This window comes from Triticum urartu, chromosome 2A (genome assembly GCF_056163025.1).
Source record: "Triticum urartu cultivar PI428250 chromosome 2A, HENAU_Tu73, whole genome shotgun sequence".
NCBI classification, from domain to species: Eukaryota; Viridiplantae; Streptophyta; class Magnoliopsida; order Poales; family Poaceae; genus Triticum; species Triticum urartu.
The window spans coordinates 741,231,957-741,259,695 of NC_141874.1; positions in this window are offsets into that span (position 1 = coordinate 741,231,957).

Genomic DNA, 27,739 nt, shown 5'->3' on the forward strand with positions numbered 1-27,739 from the left:
TCGCCACAGAGCGCGATCTGCTGGCCACTCAATTGGAAGAGCAGAGGGGGCTGCTTGCGAAGACGCAGAAGGTGGCGGAGGAGGCAGAAACCGCCCTCCTGGCCGAGTTCGTGAGCGAGCGCTCCTCCTGGACTGACAAGGAGGCGATGCTGGCCTCTGGCTTCCATGGAGATTGAAGACATCGTTGATGGTGAGTTTCTTTACTTTCTTTCTTCGAGCTGCCGATTATAAGTCGTGCCGGCTCCTGGTTTTTGACTTGCTTCTTCGTTTCTTCCGTCTTGGCAGACTTCTTCTCTGGGCACTTGCAGGCCGCCATCCAAGCCATCGAGGCTGATCGTGAAGGTCGGAGGGCGGAAGGTGCAGAGATCGCCGCCGACGCCCCCCGAACCCTTGATGAGCATATCCTGAGCATCGAGGCTCGCCTTCGGCCGACTCACTGGATGCTGCGCCGGCTTCAACGTGTCGGCGCCCAGGCGATTGCCGCCCTGTGGCCGGACATGCAGGCTCCGCGCACCCCCAACCTGACTGCCGACTGGCTAGAGGTCGCGGCTAGTCGTCTTGAGGCCTGGAAGGGTTCCTCGGCCCGAGCTGGAGCGTGCCGGGCCTTGGAGTTCGTCAAGGCGTGGTATCCGGGGCTAGATCTAGACCGGCTGGCCACCCTCCAGTCAGAGGCCCAACCGGAGCTGGCAGCCGCGGAAGACGCCCTCGTCAAGCGTGTCGCGGCGATAGCTGAGTACACCGACACCAGCATCTTCGTCCTCGAGCGGTCTGAAGACGGCGAGGAGGTACCACCGGAGTGGTTTGGGATGAACCCAGACTACGGCGAGGACTCGGCGGAGGTGATCGGCTCCAGCGTCGAGGAGGAAGGCGAGGCAGAGGACGGAGGCGAGACGGAAGCACCAGAAGACGGAGCAGACGGCCAGCCTCAGCTCGACCGCGCCTCCAGCAACGAGCCGCGTGCGACCGAGCCGACTGCCGCCGGAGGCGATCAAGCCGAGACTACCCAGCCGGCCGCCCCAACGCCTGATGCTGCTGCCTCCTCTGACCCACCGAATCCGTCTGCTGCTTCCTAAGCTGCCGCCTTATCTTTATTTTATCTTCTTTAGTAGTCTTTGAAGAACTTGTTAATTTGCACAATTCCACCCGCGGGGTGTATTTTGAACTTCTTCTCGAAGATTCGGCGAAGGGCCTATGTTATGTAAATATTTATCCAAATTCTATCTTTTCTTGCTCATTGCTCTTTTGGCTTTTTTTCCTTTGCCGCTTTCCCTTAGTTTCCTGCCTTACCAATTGGACAGCCACTCTGCGGACTGCCGTTGGATCAAATGCTTGGCTACTTTGGGAAGGCAGGTACTTAGCCGTTTTTAAGAGTTTTTGAGCAAGTTGAATAGAAGGCGGCAATCCGACTATTCAAGAGTCGGTTTGCGAAAAAAGGCTAGAAGCCGTCTTGAGCTATGTTATGCTTTGAGTCCTTAGCCATTTTTCATGCGAACGCCCATTCTACCTTAGTCCTGCCCACCGTATAGTCGCTCTGCAAGCTGCGACTTCTGACAGGAGACGGTTTAGGCGTTACACACTACTTGTCCGGCTGCAGGAAGCATCTCACAGTGCAAGGCGGCAAGTCCCCGGGCCGACTTGTCGAGCCCGGTGCCAAGCGGCATAACAAAGAGTAACATACTTGTAGGCATAATTTTTATCATATAGACAAAAGAGGGCAGTCCCCGAGCTCGCCTTGGGGGGCCGAAGTCTTGGTACTTTAATACAAAAGGTAGCGTGGTACATACTGCATCAACTGTAAAATCTTCGGAGGAGATTTGCATTCCATGGCCGCTCTGTATCTTTGCTGGAGTCATCCCTCTTGCGTGCTCGGGGCTTCTGAGCGTCAATCAGGTAGTAGGAGTCGTTGCCCAGCACTTTGCTGATGATGAAAGGGCCTTCCCAAGGTGCCGATAGCTTGTGCTGGCTGGCTGTTCGCTGGATCAGCCGGAGCACAAGGTCGCCTTCTTGGAAAGATCTTGGCTTGACCTTCCTGTTGTGGTATCGGCGCAGGCTCTGCTGGTAGATGCTGGACCGGCTGAGTGCCAATAGCCGGCCCTCTTCCAGCAGATCAACGCCGTCTTGACGTGCTTCTTCTGCCTCCTCCTCGGTGTACATGGTGACTCGCAGGGAGTCGAACTCTATGTCCGTTGGGATGATGGCTTCGGCGCCGTAGACGAGGAAGAAAGGCGTGAAGCCGGTTGACTTGTTTAGAGTCGTGCACAGACTCCAGAGGATGGCTGGCAGCTCGTCGAGCCAGCACCCAGCTGAGCGCTCCAGAGGCTCGATCAGCCAGGGCTTGATGCCGGACAGGATGAGGCCGTTTGCTCGCTCCACCTGGCCGTTTGACTGTGGATGGGCGACAGACGCTAGATCCAGTCGGATGCCCTGTGTTGCGCAAAAACAGGCCAAGGCGCCTTTGGCAAAATTTGTGCCATTGTCGGTGATGATGCTATGTGGTATGCCATACCGAATTGTGATATTGGAGATGAAAGTCACGGCAGTCGGACCGTTCAGTTTCTTGATTGGCTTCGCTTCTATCCACTTGGTGAACTTTTCCACTTCGACAAGTAATTGAGTATAGCCATCTCGTGCTGTCTTGAATGGTCCCACCATGTCTAGACCCTAAACTGCAAAAGGCCAGGCAATGGGGATGGCCATGAGTGCAGAAGCCGGCTGGTGCGGCTTGGAGCTGAACTTCTGGCACCCTTTGCATTTTTGGACCAATTCCTTGGCCTCTTCTAAGGCAGTCGGCCAGAAGAAACCGTGTCGAAAGGCTTTGGCGACGAGTGCTCTTGAAGCCGCATGGTGGCCGCACTCGCCTTGATGGATGTCTTTGAGAATTGCTTGGCCTTACTCTGGCTCTACGCAGCGCTGGTAGACACCAGTGACGCTGCGCCTGACCAGCTCTCTGTTGACTATGGTGTAGGCTGCCGCTCGGCGTTGTGCTTGCCGAGCTGAGGTCTCATCAATCGGCAGCTCTTTCCTCACTAGGAATTTGAGGATGGGCTGCGCCCATGAGGGTGCTGCTATTTCTTCGACTGCCAGAACTGCGACTTGGACGAGGGCGGTTGGGCTGGGAGGCGGTGGGTTGGAGTCAACAACCGCTTGCTGGGTTAATGAAGTCCCCAGGCTGACTGGCGCGGTTCTTGGGCCGAGTTCTGGAGTCTTCGAGTCTGCTGCTGCAGTCCCCGGGCCGGGTACTACGGTCCCTGGGCCGGCCTCGACTGAGCCGGCTTTGGGGCCATCTGCCGAAATCTCCGTACCGCTTGCCGGGGCTCTGGAGTCGGATCCGACTTCTTCGGGAGGAGCCGACACAAAGATGGAGTCTGATTCTGGTGAAGGCTTGATAGACGGCTTGAGGAGGCGTTGAAGGGCGACGCCGGATGGTATTGCTTGGCGGGTAGAGCCGATTCGTGCCAAGGCGTCTGCTTGGTCATTGTCGTTTCTTGGAGGAACTCACACGCCTCGAAATACCCGCTGAGTTGCTGCACGAGGAAACGGTAACTCACCAGGTTTGCATCTTTGGCGTCCCAGTCGCCAGATGACTGTTGGACCACTAAGTCCAAGTCGCCATAACACAGGATCCGGCGAATGCCAAGTTCTTTGGCAAGTCGGAGCCCGTGGATGAGCGCCTCGTACTCGGCGACGTTGTTGGAGGCGGCAAAATGGATTTGCAGTGCGTATTTGAGCTTGTCGCCTTTAGGAGAGGTGAGGACGACGCCGGCTCCCAAGCCGGTGCGCATCTTGGAGCCATCGAAATGCATCCGCCAATGGGTGGAGTCGGGCGCTGAAGGTAGGTACTGGGTCTCGGCCCAGTCAACGAGAAAGTCGGCCAGTACTTGTGACTTGATGGCTGTGCGGGGCTGGTAGTGGATGGCGTAGGGAGCCAGCTCTACGGCCCACTTGGCCACTCGGCCAAAAGCATCTCGGCTTCCGATGATCCCGGCAAGTGGGGCCGTGCAGACCACAGTGATTGGATGCTCTTGAAAGCAAGGCTTCAATTTCTTGGCGGTAAAGTGTATGCCATAGCACATCTTCTGGTAGTGAGGGTAGTTCTCCTTGGAGGTCGACATTACTTCACTCAAGTAATATACTGGTCTCTGGACAGGTAGCGCCTTGCCTTCCTCCTTGCGTTCCACTTCAATGACCGTGCTGACTACCCGGCTGGTGGCGGCGATGTACAGGAGCATAGGTTCCTTAGGAGTCGGAGCCGCCAGAACGGGTGTAGTCAGCATCTTTTTCAACTAGAGAAAAGCTTCGTCCGCCTTGTGGTTCCACTCCAAAAAGTGGTCTTCTTCATGAGTTGGTATAAGGGGAGAGCTTTCTCGCCCAGCCGTCTTATGAATTGGCTGATGGACGCCAAGCAGCCGGTGAACTTTTGCACATCCAGCAGTCGGCTGGGTACCTCCATTCTCTCAATGGCCTTGATCTTTATAGGGTTGCATTCTATGCCGCGTTCAGAGGCCAGGAAGCCAAGGAGCTGGCCGGCTGGTACTCCGAAGACACACTTCTCGGGGTTGAGCTTGATCTGGAATCAGCGCAGGTTCTCAAAGGTCTCCTTGAGGTCTTCCAGCAGTGTTCCACGCTTTTCTGTCTTCACCACCATGTCGTCCACGTAGACGTGGGCGTTCCTGCCGAGCTGCTTGAGGAGGCACTTCTGCATGCAACGCTGAAAGGTGGTGCCGGCATTCCTCAAGCCGAACGTCATGGTGAGGTAGCAGAAGGCTCCAAACGGCCTGATGAAGGCGGTCTTTAGTCTGTCAGCCGGGTTCAGCTTGATCTGGTGATATCCTGAGTATGCATCGAAAAAACTCAACAGCTCGCATCCGGCTGTGGAGGCTATCACCTGATCAATTCTTGGTAGAGCAAACGGGTCCTTGGGGCAGGCCTTATTGAGGCTTGTGTAGTCAATACACATTCACCACTGCTTGTTCTTCTTCAGTACCAGGACCGGATTTGCTAGCCATTCTGGAAAGAAGACTTCCATAATGAAGCCGGCTGCTAGGAGTCGGGCTATCTCTTCTCCGACAACTCTTCTCTTCTCTTCTGATAGGCGGCGCAGGGGCTGCCTGACCGGCTTTGCATCAGATCGACATGTAACTTGTGCTCGGCGAATTCCGTCGGTACACCTGGCATGTATTTGGGGGACCATGCGAAGATGTCCTGATTCTCACGGAGGAAATCGACGAGCTCGCCTTCCTATTTGCTGTCGAGGTTTGCGCCTACGACAGCGTACCTCTCCGGGTGCTCCGGATCCAAGGGTATCTTCTTTGACTCTTTGGCCGGCTTGAACGAACCCTTAGCCTCTGACTCCTTTGGGTTGGGCGACACCTCTGGCTGCTTGCCGGCCATCGCCACAACCCGCTCCAGGAGCCGCTTCTCGGTTGCGATCACCAGGGACTCGGCTAGCTGACTGCTCTCAGCCGCACAGGCAGACGACTTCCGGTAGTCGCCGGCTACAGTCAGAATTCCCCTGGAACTGGGCATCTTCATTTTGCGGTAGGCGTAGTGGGGGACCGCCATGAACTTGGCCAAGGCGGGTCGGCCGAGTAGCGCATGGTATGGGCTTTCAAGGTCCACCACCTCAAACCAGATTGACTCTCGGCGAAAGTGATCTTTGTCCCCAAAGAGGACGTCCATTAGGATCTTGCCGATTGGTGAGCAGGAAAGCCCAGGAACAATGCCGTGGAACACAGTCCGGCTGTTCTGAAGCTGTCTTTGCTTGATTCCTAACTTCTCCATGGTGTCTTTGTACAAGATGTTGATGCTGCTGCCTCCGTCTATCAGAACTCGCGAGAAATGTGCGGCTCATCTATCCGTAGCAAAGGTGGCATCCAAGACCAAGGCATAAGAGCCCGGACTCGGCACCACCGCTGGGTGGTCAGCCCTGCTCCAGCTGATTGGCTTCCCGGACCAGTGCATGAACTCTGGCGTCTCTGATGGTACATCATTCACCTCTTGTCGCTGCAACCGCCTGCTGCGTCGATCGTCAGCCATACTGGTAAACACCACGTAGGTTCCGTGTTCTTCAGGGTATTCGTCTTGTACTGCGCCGACTGGCCTGACAGCCGGGTGCTGGGGCGGAGGCGGAGGCAGCTGCCCAGCAGGCAGGGGAGGTAGGAGGCCGTCTCCCTTGGCGATCCTGGTGAGCCAGTGGCACTTCCGGGTGGTGTGATTCGACGGCTTCACGCTGCTATGGAACTTGCAAGGTCCTTCCAAAGTCTTCTCGTAGGAGAAGGCTGGCAACCAGTTGGGCTTGCCGCCTTTCTGTCGCTTGGGCGGGGGCTGCCCATCCGGTTGCTGGGCTTCAACTGTTGCGACCTGCCGGCTGCTGGAAGCCAGCTGCGGGGCCTTGCCCTTGTGGTCGCCCTACTGTTGTCGCCGACTAGCATCTCCCGCCGGAGTTCTTGGAGCTTGAGGGGCCACTTTGCCAGTTGCGCTGACTTGAATCTCCGCCTTCATGGAGGAGTCGGCCGTGGCGTACTTGTCTTCTATGATCAGCAGCTCGTCGAGGGTTTCTGGCTCGTCGCAGAGGAGCTTGTGCTTGAGGAGGGTGCCTTCTCTGCACCCGGCAGTGAAGTACTCGATAGCCTGCACCTCGTGCATGCCCTCGCAGGAGTTCCGAAGCTCGGCCCAACGCGTGAGGTAGTCGCGAGTCGACTCGTCAGGACCTTGCATGCGCAAGGAGAGCTAACGAGGCTTGGGAGGATGCTTGTACATGCTGGTGAAGTTGCGGACGAATGCTTCGGTGAAGTCGACCCAGCTGTTGATGCTGCGGGGCTTCAGGCTGTTCAGCCCTGTCCGGGCAGTGCCCTGGAGCATGAGCGGAACGTACTTTACGGCGACACGCTTGTTGCCGTTCGCTATGCTGACAGCCGTAGAGTAGTCGACTAGCCAGTCTTCCGGCTTCACAGAGCCGGTGTATTTGGGCGTTTCTCTTGGGAGCGTGAACCCCTTGGGAAAGGGCTCGTCTCGAATGCGGGGCCCGAAACAAGGCGGACCCAACTCATCTTCTTCTTCCAGCCCCAGGGATCGATGAACTCAGTCGATCCGGTGGCGGGCGTCATTTTCTCCGACTCCCTCTTGGCGGCCAAGGCGGTCGCCGAGAGTTGGATGGTCAAGAGGCGGCGGGGAGACTCGCCTCTCGTTGCGAGGAGGAGGAGGCGGACAGTCGTCCCGTCGTTCCACTGCTCTCGGGCGGCCGTCTCTTTCGCGTTCTATGGTAATGTGAGTCCGACTGTGGCTGACAGCCGGATCCTTGTCTCTTCTTCCTCGGGCACCGCCAGTCGGTGTCCGAGATGTCGCGCCTTGATCTCGGCGCAGGTCGTCGTTTTGCCGCTGCGGCGCCTCCGTGCGGCAGCCGGCCTCGTTCTGCGCGGCAGCCGCGTCGAGGAGCCGCTAGACTCGTTCCATCATCAGGTGGCGCTCTTCGCCCTCGAAATTGTCCAGCTCGTCCACCGCCTGGGCGGCTCGGATGTTCTCCGCTGGTGTAGCGTACACAGGGCGGCTTGCCCCGAACAGGCCGGCGATGGCTACGCCGCGCTGCTGGACCGCGCCAAGGCGGCTGGGCCCCGCTGGGGCCGGCGAGCCGCCAACAGCGCGATCCATCTCTCGCTGGTAGGCTTCCGACAAGCGTCTCATGCTTGCCAGCTTCTTCGCGCCTTCGACGAGCTGAAGGCAACACGCCTCCAACATTTCCGCGTCATCGTCTTCCGGAATGGGCACAGTTAGGTCTTGTAGCGCCGTGCCAAGTGGGTCATGCGCTCCTCCGCCGGGAGGCTCGCCATGGCTAATGACGAGCACCTCGGTGATGGTGCTTCCGTCGCTCTCCGCGCGAGAGAGAGGTTCGTCGTAGACCACCACATTTGTGGGGAACGCGTCGAGCGACGCGGTGTCAGAGTCGACCAGCATCGGGTCGGTGGAGCCTACAGACTCCAAGTCCACGGCAGGCTCGCCGGAGACGTGGAGTTGATCGAGGAGGCCCGCGAGGAGGCTCTCGGAGCCGCCCGTGCCTGCGTTGGATGCAGGTTCGTCGGAGAGGCGAACCTCGCCAACAAGTTCGGCGAGGCAGCTGGATGCGCAGGCGATTTCCATGCCACGCAGCGCATCGGCGCAAACTCCGTCTGGCGTGCCTGGCAGGCTGCGCTCGCCAAGGAGGAAAAGGGTTCCTGTCCAGAACAGGTCTCCGGACGGCGGTGCACCATGCCCCAAGGTGGGCGCCAAATGTCGGGGGTTGGGTTCGACATATGCCAAAGGATGGCTTATCATGGTGGGGGCGAGTAGAACGTCGTCGGTGCCTGGAAACGGGATGAGGCGTAGGCATGCACGCCAATGAATCTTACCCAGCTTCAGGGCTCTCCGGGGAGATAACACCCCTACTGCTGCTCTGCGGGGTCTCCGCATGATCACTATGGCAAAGTGTTTACACGATTGCTCCTTGAGCTGTCTCCTAGAGGTAGGAGAGGGCAAGGCTAGCTCTCTCCCTCCTATATGATCTGGTCTAGAGTTAATGGATTCCAACCCTTTGCATGGGTGCCCTGGGGGGGTTTATATAGGCCTACCCCCCAGGGGTACAATGGTAATCTGGCTGGACGCGGGCCCAGCCGTCAGTGCCTCTAGCTTCCGTCTTCTTCGCCGACTGCTGGGGCCCGCTGACTGGCCAGGTATGGAGCCGACAGGCTGCGTCCGCCGCGGGCAGGTCTTGCCGGCTGCTGATTACTGTAGCCATGCTTCTGATGACGCGGGCTTGATCATGGAGTCATGGCAACAGCCCCGCCGCCTGGCGGGCGATCACTATTGCCACTCTCCGTCACATCTGATTAATGGCGTGTGGGCCCCGGGGAAGGGTCTGGCCGACTCCGGGGGCCGATTGGTGGCGCACTTGCCGTCTCCTAGGGTCCCACTGACTGGTGGGACCCACCGCCCTAGGGCCGTACAGACAAGCCGTCGTGGGCGCAGGATTCGGTCCTTCGGCACTGATGTCAGGGCCGGCACGGCAATAGTGCCACGCCGCACGGAGATCTCCCCGGGTACGGCGTGCTGTGGCCATGCCTGCCCTTGGTAAGGGGCGGGAGCGGGCTTTACTGTAGCCACTCCCCAGTCCTGTCCCTCCCGATGAGGACATGGGGTTCGTTGGAGTCGCGGGCCGACTCCCCGAAGCCGGCTTCTCTGGAAGTCACCAGTCAGGAGTCGGCTTATCCTGAAGTCGTCCCTAGGACTCGGCCGCGAGTGGGCAGTCGGCCGTCTTGCCGCCGACTTCTCAGAAGTCGGCTCTTCGTCCTGGGGTCTTGAGGGGCGCAGCCTGCCCCGATGTCTTGAAAGGTTCTGGGGCTCGCGTTAGCCTACCCGTGGCCCATTGCTCCGACACTCACAACCCCAAACGATGTGTACAGGCTTCCACGACACCAAACGGGCGCCCAGAATACCCGGCCATGGTGGATCTACCGCATCATAGCCCATCCCTAGGGTCAGCGCTACGCACGGCCTCCAACACATATCGTACAAACACCAGAAACTAGTTGCAACTCCTCGATAGAGGGCAAGGGCAGTTAATAAGTTGAGAGGGTCCATTGGTTTCGGGCCCAATGCATGGTAGGAGCTGTTCATGGATCACAAACACAGAACTCAGTTCCTAAGGACGGCTTCATTGAAACAACCCACCATGTACTCCTACATGGCCTCTCATCGATACCTTTACCAAATCGTGTTCACACACTTAGCTCTCAACATTAGGACATGTTCACACACCTCCAATTCATCCCCGATGAATCAGACCTGACTCAACTCTAAGCAGTAGAAGGCATGATAAACAAGCATGAATGAGTAGGCACATCAGGGCTCAAACAACTCCTACTCATGCTAATGGGTTTCATCTATTTACTGTGGCAATGACAGGTCATGCAGAGGAAAAGGGGTTCAACTACCGCAGCATGTAACCATTGAATCATTGTTGTCCAAATGCAGTAAAAGAGAGCAGGAGTGAGAGAGTGGGATTGTATTGGAATGAACAAGGGGTTTTTTCTTGCCTGGCACTTTTGAAGATAGTATATCTCTTCATCGGTGTCATCGAACTCATCGTGGGAACCACGTCTACTGAGAGGGGACAAATACCGGCAACACAGAAGGAAACACAATCAATGCAATGCACAATATGATGCATGATGATGACATGGAAATATGAGTGTGTTGGCCTAATGCAACTACAACCATATGGGTTTGAGTTATTTTGAACCCAAGGTTCAAGTCCAAACTCAAACTATGACTTTATAAAGTGCATTATCATGTTTTGATATAAATAGCAGGTTTAAGTTTCTTTAACATGCATGAAGCTAGTATAGATGGATAGATTGGATTTTTCTGATCATTTTTCATATATAACTTATTTCATTCTGGGTTATGGTTGAATTTCTATGAATTTTAGAAGTTTTGGACATTTTCTGGAATTTCCTGAATTATTAAAAACCAGAAAATGATTAACTGCGTCAGCACTACGTCACTGTGACGTCAACAGGGTCAACAGGGTCGCCTAGAGTCAAACCTGACGTGTGGGGTCCACACGTCAGTGGAACAGTTAGTTAACTGTGTTAATTAGCATTAAGCTAACCCTAACTAAAGTGTCAGCAGGGCTGGGCCCACACGTCAGTGGAACGGTAGGTTAATTAAGTTAAATTGTAGACTTAACCAAAATTAGAAAGGCCAGGGCCCACTTGTCACCGACCCAGGGGGTCATTTGGTTTGTGCCTAACTGGTGTTTAGCTGGAGTGAAGGCCGCCGGCGACGCCAGTCGCGGCGGAGGTCGTCGGAATTCCTCCTCCGGCGACCATTTGGACGGAGAAGGCCACGGGCGAGGAGTTGGGGCTCGTCCGCGTCGTTAGGAGCAAACGAGAGGGGCCGTGGTGGCCTGAGCTCACGGAAAATGAGCTCGCGGTGACGCAGTTACTACGGTGGCGATGGCGTCGGGCGCTACAGAGCGCGGGCGAGCGAGTTCAGGGGCTCTAGGGCCTCCTGGCGTCACCACGAGCATGACCGAGTACGCGGGCGCCACTAACGTGAGCTAAAACGACGGCGGTGCCATGGTCAGCGGCAATGAGCTCACAGGCACTTGCGGCCGATGGCTACGATATGGAAACGAGCACAAGGAAGGAGGGGAAACGGAGGATAGCTCACGGGGAGGTCGATGAGTAGCTCAGCGTGCTCTGGGACGCTCGGAGGTCGGTGAATTGAGCGATGGCGTTTGTCGGAGCAGACGAGGAAGATGGCGACGGTGACGACGCTGCAGGGCATCCGCGGGCGCGTTCTTCGACTTGGAGCTTCACGGCATCAAGGCGGAGCTAGAGGTCACAGCCACGGGGCAAGGGGACGGCAGTGGGTGCTGTGCTTTGCCGCGGCGCACTCCGGCAGTGCTCGGGCTGCCCCAGCGAGAGAGAGAGAGCAGAGAGAAGAGAGGCTGCGAGTGAGGGGAAAGGACTAGGGGGGCTCGGGCGTCTCCAGGCGCTCAGTCGAGGACGGGGGAGGAAGCAGGAGGTGGAAGCAGGAGGTGGCGTCCGCTGCGTGCGCGGGCGAGACGCCTCTGCCAGTAGGCAGAGGTAGACGACGAGGAGGAGGATGTGGGCTGGGCCAGCTAGGCTGCCAGGTAAGCTAGGTGGGTTCTAGCCCTTTTCAATTTTTGTTTATGTTTTCTAATTCTTCTATAGCTTCAGGGCTTTATTAAAATATCTAAATATTCTCAAAAATCATGAAACTACTCATGGCTACTGTTTAGAGTACATCCAACAGTAAACATTTTAGTTTATGACTATTTGGACATTTAAAATATTTTATAGCATTTAAATGTCCAAATGCAAATAACATATGATTTAATCAAGTGACCTTATGATGTCCTAGAAAAGTGTGCACCATTTTTTTCAGAGGTTCTAGACCAAGGCAAAGATGATAAACATTTTAGAAGGGCATTTCAGGTTCATTGAAAAAGATTTTAGTAAACCCTAGTTGTATTAAGGGGGTGCTGGGGGTTTCTGTCATCCCCATTACCAAGTTTCTGAGTAAACAAGACATGATGCAACACCAGATGCTAGCACTAGGCATTACCAGAACTAGGGATGTGACAACTCACCCCCACTAAACAAGAATCTCGTCCCGAGATTCAAGCGTAGGGTAAGATGGAAGGGGAACGCATAACTAGCACAACCTTCACGAGGTTGTACTTCATAAGAACGTTGATACGATCACCATCTTTGTCTCGATGTCTTGCTGTGAGAACTCCAACTAACATGACATCGAGAGGAAAGGGAAAATTCTAGAAGATCGATCTTCTGGAAGAACGAACAACTCAGGATCAACTCATGGAGTGAGAAGTAGGAACATCTCTTGAGTTGAGACACAAAACACACACCGAGAGGGGTGGATGAAACAGATGACGAAGGTTCACTAGGTAGGCAACAATTCCACACTTGAGAAGGTGGTGAATAGTTGTCAACATAGCGAGGAGTTGAGTTTCCATGATACCATAACGAGACATCTTAGAGGAGGTGACTCGCAAAATTATTACCTTAAGTGGCAAAAGAGTTACTTTTGATAATATATCATTGAGACTCTTTATACCAGCCTAAGGCAATCCACCAACAATCGTTTGGCGGGGTGCGAAGGAATGGCATACCCAGACTAGAATGGATGATGTGGACTGCCTTGTTGAAGACAATGCAATGATGATTTTGCTTATCATCAAAAATGAATGGAACCCCTCGTAGAACCACTTGAGGATGATCCTAGTCAGTAATTACTGAGAAGGGTAGTCCATAGTAGGATGGCACGTTGGTGGTGCAAGCTGGGAACAAGATGCAAATGCTGGGAATGATTCTAGTAACTGGGGAGAAACCCAATAATTGAGAGTGATTCCACAGTGTGAAGCGGTTATATCATAACTGAAGAAAACTGGGAACAAATCCCAGTTAATGCCAATGATAAAAGCTAGAGCTTGCGCGTGCTCTCAAGAACTTGAGCACTTCCATATTCATCAAGGTTTACCAACATCTGTGTCAAGGATCCTGGCAACACAACATACTACCATGATGAATAGTGATGGATGATGCAGATGCAAAGGAAGATAACATCTCAGATTTCACCTTAGCGAGGCCAAGGGAACTAAATCTAGACGATCGACCACGAGACATTTAGCACTCCGCTTCTAATGTTCTCCTTGATGTGCTAGTGTAACCCATTTACATGGTTTGGTATCTAGAACATCAAGTAACAGGTCGGACTTCGGGAGCTCAAGAATCCATAAGGAATAGCTACGGAAGTAAAGCTTGCGAGGTCCTTATGGGGAGGTGGCCAACTTCCTCAAACAAGATACTATAATAATAAGTCTTCCGGTTGGGTGTGTTGGCCATGACATCCACTTTACTGGTTACGGTGAGACCAATATTATAGTTCTTGGGAAATGTTCCAACCATCACACGTGCCTGAGATTCAGATCTGGTTGGTGTCAGGATAATCCAGACTCATCCAGTCTGGAGAGAGAAATGAAAGTTTGCAACACAAATCGATGAAATGATGTTGCGAGATTCTCGGGAGATGAACTACAATAGCAAGCTCCAAAATATGAGCTAGTTCTGCCACACACCTGTGAACACATTGTCCTAGACAAGCATGACCACATGGTAGTCTTATAATAAAACACTACCGAGTTCTGGTTGGGAACCATCATCGCGGATAACAATGTCCTTGCATAAGTCATATGATTAGCTCTTATGAAGGAACTTCTTCTCCTTGAACAAATCAGTTAGTGGCTTGGTGTGCCAGGGATACATATAGAATGAAGGTTGCAAGTCTCCTAACCACAGTATACTTCGCACATATGCATTACTGACTTGGGATGATTCCAAAGGAAGCAAAACAAACTTTCTCGAATTCACGGCGGCAAGTTGCATCAAATGGACATGAATTAGAGGAAGTCACTTCTTTCATCCGGACATATGCCTCATGAACGGGACACGAAGATAATGCTTACAAAAGTTTCCAACACTAGCTTGTTGTTCATCATGAATCATGGAGGAGACAAAATGCTGTTGATGGGCTCAACAACAACTCATTGGAATTTCCATATCACTGGAATTCCACCATTATGTGAACAATGTGATAGTATTGGTCAGACCAAAAGATATAATGGTGTATGCCCGAGGAAACAACCACGGGTAAGACAACATTACGAACATCGTTGGTTCTGATTTGATTTGACGATATCCCACACTCAAATCAAAGATTGGATGAGACAATAGGTTCAACAACTGAACACGAGGATCAATCGATGAAGGTATCATTTTTCCTCAACACACACAAACACAAAGATATTCCTTTGGAGTGAACTAAGTTAAGCAAAGCCTTTACCTTCCAACTCTCCAAGTTGTTGTTTAGCTCAGCCGACTAGTTCAGGGTATCCAACACAGAATCTTGGAGAATGGGTGGTTTGGAGGAAAACCAACATGATCACAAACTCAACATAGCGGTCAGGTGACAACCTGGTAATACTTCCGAGAAGATATTCAGAACATCACGAAACACCGATATGTTACTAAGCTCGAGAACAATCTTGCTTTTCAGATGAAGTCGATATGATCAAATAAGCAAGGGATTGATTAATCCTAACTCATTGATCAAAGAGTGCACCTGAAATAAGGATTAGGTAGCACAATCTATCTTAGAATGATGATTCAATAACCAACACGCTAAGAATGAGAATGTCATCCATTTACTACCAAGCAACGAGTTGCTCGGAGTATTGATTTCACACATCACAATTCACTTGTCGGCATTTCGGTTACAACAACACGAGGACCGAGGAATGAATGATGATGGTGAGAAGTATCACTTCGTCAAGAATTCATAAGAGATGGTGCAATTCCTATGATATTCTTGACATAAATAGGGCAATACTCCAAGGTAGAACAGAACAAAGGCTGGTCTGGAATTTGATCTGCGGAATACAACTACTTTGATCCAATCCTAGATATGGATAAGGTACTGGGGTTATTTGTTTCTCCTAGTCATCCCGAAATAGAATGGCTTGATGGACCACAAGAATAATAGGCATCGATGAACGAATGCACGCAAACTCTTGACTATCAATTGACAAACAAAGGTCAGAGAACAACTAAAGAGGGACAACTCAAAGGAATATATATCTTTCTGAGTTGTGGATGCATAGATTAGCATGTCGAACGAGTTCAACATGTTTCTTCCGGATAACCCATGCAGAAAAGGAAGGACTGGTGAGGGAGTCCAGGATTAGGGGTTCTCCGGACAGCCGGACTATCTCCATTGGCCGGACTGTTAGACTATGAAGATACAAGATTGAAGACTTCGTCTCGTGTCCGGATGGGACTCTACTTGGCGTGGAAGGCAAGCTAGGCAATACGTATATGGATATCTCCTCCTTTGTAACCGACCTTGTGTAACCCTAACCCTCTCCGGTGTCTGTATAAACCGGAGGGTTTTAGTCCGTAGGACAACAATCACAACATACAATCATACCGTAGGCTAGCTTCTAGGGTTTAGCCTCTCTGATCTCGTGGTAGATCTACTCTTGTAACACCCATATGTTCAATATTAATCAAGTAGGACGTAGGGTTTTACCTCCATCAAGAGGGCCCGAACCTGGGTAAAACTTCGTGCTCCTTGCCTCCTGTTACCATCCGGCCTAGACGCACAGTTCGGGACCCCCTACCCGAGATCCACCAGTTTTGACACCGACATTGGTGCTTTCATTGAGAGTTCCTCTGTGTCGTCGCTGTTAGGCTTGATGGCTCCTACTATCATCGATAGCGATGCGGTCCAGGGTGAGACTTTTCTCCCCGGACAGATCTTCGTATTCGGCGGCTTTGCACTGCGGGCTAATTCGCTTGGCCATCTGGAGCAGATTGAAAGCTACGCCCCTGGCCATCAGGTCAGATTTGGAAGTTTGAATTACACGGCCAACATCCGTGGGGACTTGATCTTCGACGGATTCAAGCCACAGCCGGGCACGCCGCACTGTCGCGATGGGTATGACCTAGCTCTGCCACCGGACGGTACCCCAGAGGCCGCGCCCGCATCAGCTCCGACCCTTAGCTCGGAGCCGGCTGCGCCAATCGAGGACGGGTGGTTAGACACCGCCTCAGGGGTTGTAGTTTCAACGGCGATCGAGCCGAATACCAGCATAAATCTCCGCACAGCCCGTGACTCCAAGGTGCCGGACTCTCTTCCGGACCCCGAACCATCCGCGCCCCTGCCAATCGAATCCGAGTGGGCGCCGATCATGGAATTCACCACCGCGGATATCTTTCAGCACTCGCCTTTCAGCGACATTCTGAATTCACTAAGGTCTTTCTCTTTGTCAGGAGAGCCCTGTCCGGATTATGGCCAACATGATTGGGATGCGGACGACGAAGAAATTCATCGCCCACCCACCACCCACTTTGTAGCCACTTTCGAAGATTTAACTGACATGCTCGACTTCGACTCCGCAGACATCGATGGTATGGACAACGATACAGGAGGCAAAGTTGAACCACCGCCCACAGGGCGCCGGACGTCCACTTCATCATATGACGTATACATGGTGGACACACCAAAAGAAAACGACGACGAGGAACGGTGGGACGCACCGAAGGCTTATTCCCTCGAGAAGCAGTCAAAGCGACGGCGCAAGCGCCGCCCCAAATCCCACCTCGCCAGAAATAACGACCACACAGACCCAGCGTTGGAGTAGGGCGAATCACTGCCGGACCATGGCAACACGGAGAATCAAACCGAACAAACAAATTCTGTCAAAGATAATAGTCCGGACGACACAACGCCGGACAGGCACCCGGAGCAGCAGAATGCCCGTCAAAGGCTTGTTGCCACTGCGAGAAGCCTAAAAAAGCAAAAGCAAAGCCTCAAGGCTACGCAGGACACACTCCAAATTAGATGGAGTAAAATACCCAACACAACAGCGAAGTACGGTGACAATCGCCCCACAAAGAGCTACCCAAAGCGGAAATTGCTACCTGAATTCGATGAGGAGGCCTCAGACCCCTCACAACCAAAAATCAAAACGGCCACCTGGCCGGATAGACGACCTCACGACCAACATCAAGCGGCAAACAACGCCACTCACAAGTCAATACGCGACCCACGCGAGGGCTCGCACCAAAAGGACGGCGCAACCAGATCCATCTATGGACCACGCAAGCACGCCCCAGCCTACAATTAATGTAACACAACAAACATGCGAACAACGCAGTACACCCAGATACAGGGGTGCAGCACACCCCCTATGTTTCACCAATGAGGTGATGGACCACGAATTTCCAAAGGGATTCAAACCCGTGAACATAGAGGCATACGACGGAACAATAGACCCTAGGGTCTGGATTGAGGACTATATCCTCCATATCCATATGGCTCGAGGAGATGATCTCCATGCCATCAAGTACTTACCCCTCAAGCTCAAAGGGCCAGCGCGCCACTGGCTTAAAGGCCTCCCCGAAAACCCCATTGGAAGTTGGGAAGAGCTTGAAGACGCTTTTCGGGCAAATTTCCAAGGAACTTATGTCCGGCCTCCGGACGCGGATGATTTGAGCCATATAACTCAATAGCCCGGAGAGTCAGCCTGAAAACTTTGGAACATGTTTCTTACTAAAAGAACCAAATTGTCGACTGTCCGGACGCCGAAGCATTGGCAGCTTTTAAACATAGCGTCCATGACGAATGGCTCGCCAGACACCTCAGCCAAGAAAAGCTGAGAACGATGGCAGCATTAACAAGCCTCATGACCCGCTTTTGCGCGGGTGAGGACAGCAGGCTAGCCAGATGCAGCACCAGTGACCCCAGTACATCCGAAGTTAGAGATGGAAACGAGAAATCACGGCGCAACAACAATAACAAACGCCGGCACAAAGGAGACAGCATGAAGAGCACGACAGTAAATGCCAGATTCAAAAGCTCTCGGCCAGGTCAGAAGCCGCCCTCTAAAGGCGCCAGAGACGAACTGTCCAGCCTAAATAAAATTCTGGACCAAATATGTCAGGTCCATAGCACCCCTGGCAAACCAGCCAATCATACCCACAGAGAATGTTGGGTCTTCAAGCAGTCCGGCAAGCTCAACGCTGTACACAAGGGGGAGGATACATCAAGCAAAGAGGAGAATGAGCCTCTCAAGGGAGATGCTGGGGAACAAAAGAAATTTCCACCAGAAGTCAAAACAGTAAACGTGCTACACGTGATCAACGGAAAAAACAAAACAACACTCCCAGAAAAATACGCCTGAAGGCCTATCACCGTGGAGTCCTGCCACTGGTCGTCTCAACCGATCACTTTCGACCATCGTGATTACTCAGCAAGTATCCGGCGTGCAGGATGGGCTGCCCTGGTATTAGACCCAATAATTGACGGATACCGCCTCGCACGAGTCCTGATGGACGGTGGCAGTAGTCTAAACCTGATATACCAGGATACAATCCGCGAAATGGGGATAGACCCAACAAAAATTCGCCATAGCAATATTACCTTTAAAGGAGTAACGCCAGACCCAGGGGCTCGTTGCACGGGCTCCCTGCTACTAAACGTTATACTCGGCTCCCCCGATAACTTCCGTAGCGAACATCTAACCTTCCACATCGCTCCACTCCAAAGTGGCTATCAAGCACTACTCGGACGTGAAGCTTTCGCTCTCTTTAATGCAATACCACACTACGCTTCCCTCACACTCAAGATGCCCGGTCCACGTGGCATCATTAGAGTAAACAGAAATATTAAGCGATTTCCATGCGCCGAAGAGCATGCGTCTGCCTTAACAGCCGCACACTAAAAACGGCCTCACCAACTAATTGGCAGGTCCCCTATTACAATACAATGGGCTCAACGGGCCCAGACAAGTGGCAATTCTTACTCACCTTGAATTATACATGGTTTATTTAAAAAACTATCTTTTTGCACGACAACTTGTTTACCTAAGCTCCTCTCTTTTACAGATAATCATCGTGCTACACCCGTCCAGGATACGGCACAACGGAGACACACGCGCAGACGTGCAACAGGGACCCGCCCAAGGATTCTTTTTAGATTAAGACCCTGCGTAAACCTTTTTTACTGTCTCTTGTTGATACATATCCACCGAATTCTCAACACAATTGAGAAGGATGCTGACGTCTTGGCATGTGGCCACGTCAGAAGAACGCATGTACCTGGACACAAGGGGCTTCTTACAAGCGTCACTATTTTGGCCTAGTTTATATCATAAAGACGGAATACCTTAGGGAGTGTTCGGCGTCGCGAGTTCGGCCTCATATGCATCAGCTCCGAATCATTGTCTTTGGTCAAATGTTGGGTTTGCCCGGCTCTTACGTTCCGCTTTGCCGGCTAAGGTAGCACCAGGAGAACTACTGCGATTGTGCCCTGGTTCATCCGGACAAGCGCCTCAGTAGAGAAAGCCGAAAACTGAATATCATGATATAGCGTGAGATTGGTCAACCACTCGATGACCTATCAGAATGTTAGAATTCCTCCGCCTTAACGAAGGGCCGTTTTCTGGCCAGGCATATGTGCACCCCGCGATCAGGAGAGTGCGGAGCCACCAGGGGCTATCTAGTAGCCCCACTGTCAAACTCCTATGGCTAAGTGAAAGTGTTCAAGCATTATAGTCCGGTTGCCTCGCTCGCTGCGCTATCACCTCCTTATCAGGACCAAGACGTTGGGTTAAGTGTGAACACGCGTTTTTTTTCGAGCACCTCCGCATTATATGCGTGGGGGTTGAAGCCGACGACTGCAAGCTTTCAGGTTATACACATGTATACATAAATGGCCGCACAGGAGGCATCATACTACTTTCAGGCAAAAGTATAAACACGGCCCTATAAAAACTTCATAAAAGCATTATGTTTACAATGAGAATACATATCACTCAAACATAATATTTTTCGAACACTGGGCCTCTATCAAACGAGCACCCTCGAGGACTTCCTCGAAATAGTGTTCGGCAGCCACACGGCCTATCGCCGAACCCTGCGCCGCAACAGTGGTAGCGTCCATCTCCGTCCAGTATGCTTTAACGCGGGCAAGGGACATTCGCGAGGCTTCTATGCACGCCGACCTCTTCATCGCATTAATGCGTGACACCGCATCAAGGATCTGCTGCACTAAGCTAAAATAGCTGTTCGGCTTAGGCCCTTCCAGCCATAATTGATCCACAACAGACCTCATGGCGAGTCCGGACAACCTATTCAGTTCGGCCCATTCGGCTAGCTGGTCAGTCAATGAAAGCGGACTCTCTGGAACATGGAATTGCATCCAGAACAGCTTGTCCACTTCATGATCTGTCTGACCTTGGAAGTACTTGGCCGCATCGGCAGCGCTTGCCGCCAAATCCATATACGCATCTGCCGAGCTCCATAGCCGATCCAGAGGGGCATACCATGGATCTCCGAACTTCCTCCGCAACATGAATGGTTTTCCAGCCGCAATATCCCCGGCTTCCCGCAGCTCCTCCTTCTTCGCTCTCATAGCAGAACGGGTGTCTTTGTTTGCCGCTGCGGCCTTCTCAAGGTTCGTTGCCTTCACTTGGTTCTCTTTCTCAAGGACCTGGCAACGGTCGGCAGTGTCTTTCAATTCTACGGCCATCTTGGCCATCTTCTCTTGGCTCTCGCAATGTGCGGCCTTCTCGGCTTTCAACTCTTCGGCCGCCTTCAAAGCAGCCGCATTACTACTCCTCGCTTGTTCCTTGGCTCGGGCAAGTTCCGCCCGCAAGTCTTCCACGGAGGCAGCCCCATCTGCAGTCACAACATATTGAAGATACTGGCACTATGCTGCTCTTACTATGTGGCGTTCTCCGGATAATAACACTTACCCTGTGCCTCGTCAAGCCTCTTGTTAACAAGCTCGATGTCAGCGTCTGCCGCATCCAGTTGTCGTTTTAATTGGGCAAACTCCCTAGTCCGGCTAGCCACCGGAGCTTCTACCACCTGCACATAAAAGCAGATTGGTTATTGCCTGAGAATTTGATCCTCTGTTCGCCGCCGTTCTCGACGACAACCAGAGTCTCAGGGGCTACTATAACATGTGTAGTACTATCACATATTATCTCACATACCTCAAAGCCTGTCAATAGACTCATAAAGGCTTCATGTAATCCGCTTTCAGCGGACGAGATTCTCTCCATCACCGTACCCATCAGCGTACGGTGCTCTTCCGAGATGGCTGCTCGCCCCACCAACTCCCTCAGAACGTCCGACCGCACACTAGACGGTGCCGGACTCTTTCGTATGCTCTCTAGGGAGCTGGACACTGGGGACTTCTGGAGTCTACGGGACCATCTTCTGGCCTCGCCGGATCCGGAGAGGCCCTCCGCGACGACACTTCGGGGTCGCTCGCTTCTGGAGCGGAGGAGTCCGAGGGAGGCGTTTCGCTCTCCATCATCTCCGGAAGAAGATCCCCCGAAGACGAACTCATTTGAGAGGGGCTGAGGCCCGAACTGCAAGATATATGCGGTGGTTGTTTTCTCAGAGGAAAAAGATAGCATACTCTTACTATTAAAATATTTTGGATCACTTACGACTCGTTGGAGGGCAGATCCCCTCGCAGACTTTGTGCGGCAAAAGCACCCCCCGAGGCAGGACCCTATGTGGGAGACTTCTTCTCCCGTTTGGAGGCTTCGGCTTCCGGATCCTCGGAAGCAGTCCTTTTCCTCCCCCAGTCGTCCTCCTTCGTGGAAACGCTCTTTCCCTCGGTCGGAGCGGGTAGCGATGGGGGCCCGCGTTCGCCCGTATTATCCCCCTCGGTATCTTGCTTCAAGGGTTCCGGGCAAGGTGCGACCTCGAGCATCTTCTCTAATACCGGATTTTCCAAACCCTCAGGGAGGGGGTCCGAACACCGAATCATCTTCGCCTTCGTTAGCCAGTCCTGGTCAAAAGGCAAACTCTCAAAAATAACCTCGAATAAAAGACAGTGTGTTTGGCTAGAGGATTTCTTACTTGTTCGGCGACGCGATTACTGCTCAGGCCCACGTCCTCGATGATATCCGGACACTCTACTTGAGGTCCGAAGAATGACTTGTACATCTCCTCGTGCGTCAGGCCGAGGAAACTTTGAATGGCACGTGGTCCCTCTGGGTTGAACTCCCACAAGCGCAGGGGCCAGCATTTGCAAGGCTGGACTTGACGAACCAACATAACTTGTATTACCGCAACCAAATTAAAATCTCCCTCGAAGAGATCTCTGATGCGGCTTTGCAGCATAGGCACGTCCTTAGCTGGACCCCAGCTCAGGCCCCTGCTAATCCATGACATCAGTTGTGGTGGGGGGCCCGGGCGGAAAGCGGGGGCAGCCGCCCACTTGGCACTTCTGGGAGTCGTGACGTAGAACCACTCCCGTTGCCATAATTCGGATACCTCGGGAAAGGAACCTTTCGGCAATGGAGCTCCTGCCATCTTGCCTATTGATGCACCTCCGCACGCTGCATGCTGCCCCTCGATCGCCTTCGGTTGTACTTCAAAGGTCCTGAGCCACAGACCGAAGTGAGGGGTCACACGGAGGAAGGCCTCACACACAACAATAAATGTCGTGATGTGGAGAAAGGAGTCCGGAGCTAGGTCATGGAAATCTAGCCCGTAATAGAACATCAAGCCCCTAACGAAGGGATCCAGAGTGAGGCCTAGACCTCGGAGGAAGTGGGAGACGAACACGCCGTTCTCGTTGGTTTCAGGAGTAGGGATGGCCTGCCCTCGAGCAGGGAGCCGAAGCGAAACGTCAGCGGTCAGGTATCTGGCCTCCCTCAACTTCTTAATGTCCTCTTCCGTCACGGAGGAGGGCATCCATCGGCCTTGAAAGCTGGATCCGGACATGATTGAAGATCCGGAGCACCTAACCTGGGCTTTGGGTGTTAGAACTCGAGGCGGGGGAAGGGTTTGGTTGAGCACGGGAGGGAAAAAGCGAAAACCTTGTCCCCTTATAAATAGGGTGAATATCAAGCATCCTCTTCGTAGCCGTTTTGGACTTAGCTATAATATAGGAGTCCTAGACACAGTTGGGTTACCCATGAACCGCATTAATGAGAATCCCGTAATCAGGGGAACACGATCTCCGCTTTGGCAAGACGTGTCAAGAAACCGCCTCGCGTTATGTGTGGGGCTGGTTAAAAGAAACGGTTCGAATAATCACCGGGCCATGACGTAACATCATGTTGCCAATACAAGCTAGCGGATTAGACCTGCGAAAGCATTATTCTCTACGGTGAAATGTGGAACTTATTTTGCAAGGTCGGACACTATCCTCGTATTCAAATTCTTCTGTAATGTATTCGTAGAAGGAACCCGCCTTGCAATGCCGAAGACAACTTCGCGCCGGACTCATCGTCATTGAAGCCTGGTTCAGGGGCTACTGAGGGAGTCCTGGATTAGGGGGTCTCCGGACAGCCGGACTATCTCCATTGGCCGGACTGTTAGACTATGAAGATACAAGATTGAAGACTTCGTCTCGTGTCCGGATGGGACTCTACTTGGCGTGGAAGGCAAGCTAGGCAATACGTATATGGATATGTCCTCCTTTGTAACCGACCTTGTGTAACCCTAACCCTCTCCGGTGTTTATATAAACCGGATGGTTTTAGTCCGTAGGACAACAATCACAACATACAATCATACCGTAGGCTAGCTTCTAGGGTTTAGCCTCTCTGATCTCGTGGTAGATCTATTCTTGTAACACCCATATCTTCAATATTAATCAAGCAGGACGTAGGGTTTTACCTCCATCAAGAGGGCTCGAACCTGGGTAAAACTTCGTGTCCCTTGCCTCCTGTTACCATTCGGCCTAGACGCACAGTTCGGGACCCCCTACCTGAGATCCGCCGGTTTTGACACTGACAACTGGCATAGCCATAACTATGGAATATGGAGAACTCTTTAAGAACACTCTTATTGTGATCTTTTGGTTCAGGATGAGCTTTGCCAGGATGGTTCATGGTATTTGGAAGAATAATATACCACGGACCTCGAGGACTGTCACAAGGTTACTAATATCCTAAAGGAACTAGCAACACTATCAACATGAAGTAAGTAGGGTGAATCTCGGGTTTAAGAACCCAGGAATTGAATGCCTATTAACTAAATGGCATCCCGGGATGCTTTCGAGAATGATGGCCAGAATCATCACACTGGGAATATAAAGCATTGCTAGAATACTGAGTGATCCTCTAATACACCTAGGGTCATAATAATAGCTCCAACATATATGTCGAGGCAACAGAGTACCTGAACTCACCGATTAGTGTGGTTAAACTGGCCCAAAGGAACATCGGGAACATGGAGGAATGATTTGCAAGTGCATCAGACTATTTAGAAATCTGAGATGACTCGGACAAAATAACGGCTGTAAATGCTCAAAAAGATTTGAGACATCCTGCAAAAATGGTGGCATAACCAGGGGATCATCATAGTATCAAGGTTCCGACATCAACTGTCAATACACGGAGATAGTAGGAACTGAACTGAGGCTTGAATTCACCAATCTTATAAGTCTACGGATTAGTAACACGTGATCCTGGTAGAAAGAAGAGAGAGCCTAGTTCCTTAACCCCGTATCAAAGATAGGATGACTCGGATCAGGAGGGCATAAGGTATAAGGAGTAAAAAGAGCCTTACGTTCCATACCACAATCAATTCCCTTACATAACTAAAGAATTTCTAGACTCAACTTTGACCAGATTGGCTTCGTAATCCTACATGCAGTCAGGCTCTGATACCAAAGCTGTCAGGACCCTGATCTTAAGTCACACCGATCTAGCATGTAACACATCATACCACTTTACGACCGCACGCATGGTATTCCCACGGGTGCCACCTTACCTGGCCCGGGACCGTTTGCGCCTTTTGGCTCACGTATATGATAGTGTCGCTAGCATCCATATGACAAAGAACACGGGCCGACATGACTAGTCGTAAACCCAAAGTGGCACTAACTTACAGGGACAGGCATACATGACCCAGCAACGAACATGTCGGCCATCAACGAGTGAATCCGGGCTGTAGCAGCTGGGCTAACAGGACTCCGGAGAATCCGGTCTGTAGCAAGCTAACAGGACTCTGGAGACATCGTGTGACATTTCCTCGAAGGGACAGACATAGGAATGAAGAAGGACACATGCCGGTCAGCCTAAGTGTTCCGGAGCAGTAGCAAGCTACCATGGCTCACTTGAAGCACTAGGAGACATTTCCCGGTAAGAGAGGCTACCAAGGATAAACAACTAGGTTGTCGGATCCGACACATACCAAGCATTTCCAATCATACACAGAATATGCTCGATATGTGAAAATACAACATGGCATCACAACATAACTCTATGACTCAAAGTATTTATTCAATAGGCTTCGAGGAGCGAGATATTACAAACATGGGTCTCATGACCCAACATTCAGAGCATACAAGTCAAAGCACATGCGGAAGCTTAACATGTATGAGTACAGACATCTCCAAATGAAAAAGGCGGAGAAGCCTGACTATCTACCAGATCCTACTGAGGGCACAAGATCGTAGCTGAGGTAACAAGCTAAACGTCGAAGTCCACACGAAACTACTAGCGAGACTGAAGTCTCTCTACAAAAACATAAATTAAGCAAACATGAGTACAAATGTACCCAGCAAGACTTACGTCAGAACTATCTACATATGCATCATTATCAACAAAGGGATGGTGGGGTTTAACTGTAGCAAGCCAACTTCGACTCAGTGGCTAAACTGAACTGCTACTGCAAGTAACTCTTTTGAGGTGGCGCACACGAGTCCACATATTCACCATATCAATACACCACTATGGATCCGCTCCCGTCTCCCTACGAGAACGCCATCCATAGCACTCACACTTATCTTGCGCATTTTAGAGTATCCACTTTCACTTGTCTATGACTTGTACTGGCAACCCAGAGGTCCTTTACCGCGAATGCGGCTATTCGAATAGATCATTTATAACCCTGCAGGGGTGTACTTCTTCACACACGCTCTCACCACTTACCACCATGTCCTCGTCGTGTATCTCGACAACCTTCAAGCGGAAGCCTAGCGAGGGAGTCGGCCATGACCTGACTAACCACACAAGTCTCTAGTCTAGGTTTATCACCTATTAGGGTTCCATCCGCAAGGAGATCCGGCCGGGGTTTCGCTCACAACCCCAAACGATGTGTACAGGGTTCCGCGACACCAAACGGGCGCCCGGCATAGCCGGCCACGGTGTATATACCTCATCATAGCCCACCCCTTGGGTCAGTGATACGTCTCCATCATATCTATAATTTTTGATTGTTCCATGCCAATATTATTCAACTTTCATATACTTTTTGGCAACTTTTTATATTATTTTTGGGACAAACATATTGATCCAGTGCCCAATGCCAGTTCCTGTCTGTTGCATGTTTTCGGTTTCGCAGAATATCCATATCAAACGGAGTCCAAACGGGATAAAAACGGACGAAGCTTATTTTTGGAAAATATGGGAAATTCAGAAGGAAAATCAACACAAACCAGTGCCCGAGGTGGTCACGAGGCAGGGGGCGCCCCCCTAGGGCGCGCCCCTACCCTCGTGAGCCCACCGTAAGGCGGTTGACGCTCTTCTTTTGCCACAAGAAAGCTAATATTCAGGCAAAAAATCACGGCGAAGGTTTCAGGCCAATCGGAGTTACGGATCTCCATATATATACGAAACGGTGAAACAGAGCCAGACGAGAACGCAGAAACAGAGAGAAACAGAGAGACAGATCCAATCTCGGAGGGGCTCTCGCCCCTCACGTGCCATGGAGGCCATGGACCAGAGGAGAAACCCTTCTCCCATCTAGGGAAGAAGAAGGAGGGGGGCTCTCTCCCCCTCGCTTCCGGTGGCACCAGAGTGCCACCGGGGGCCATCATCATCACCGCGATCTACACCAACACCTCCGCCATCTTCACCAACATATCCATCACCTTCCCCCCTCTATCTACAGCGGTCCACTCTCCCGCAACCCGCTGTACCCTCTACTTGAACATGGTGCTTTATGCTTCATATTATTATCCAATGATGTGTTGCCATCCTATGATGTCTGAGTAGATTTTCGTTGTCCTATCGGTGGTTGATGAATTGCTATGATTGACTTAATTTGCTTGTGGTTACGTTGCTGTCCTTTGGTGCCCATCATATGATTGTGCACGTGGATCACACCCTAGGGTTAGTTGTATGTTGATAGGACTATGTATTGGAGGGCAAGAGTGACAGAAGCTTCAACCTAGCATAGAAATTGATGCATACGGGATTGAAGGGGGACCCATATATCTTAATGCTATGGTTGGGTTTTACCTTAATGAACGTTAGTAGTTGTGGATGCTTGCTAATAGTTCCAATAATAAGTGCATAGAATTCCAAGTCAGGGATGACATGCTAGCATTGGCCTCTCCCACATAATATTTGCTACTGGTCTAGTAAAGTAGTCAATTGCTTAGGGACAATTTCACAACTCCTACCACCACTTTTCCACACTCGCTATATTTACTTTATTGTTTCTTTATATTAACAACCCCTAGTTTTATTTTCGTGCTCTTTACTTTCTTGCAAACCTATCCAACAACACCTACAAAGTATTTCTAGTTTCATACTTGTTCTATGTGAAGCGAATGTCAAGCATGCGTAGAGTTGTATCGGTGGTCGATAGAACTTGAGGGAATATTTGTTATAC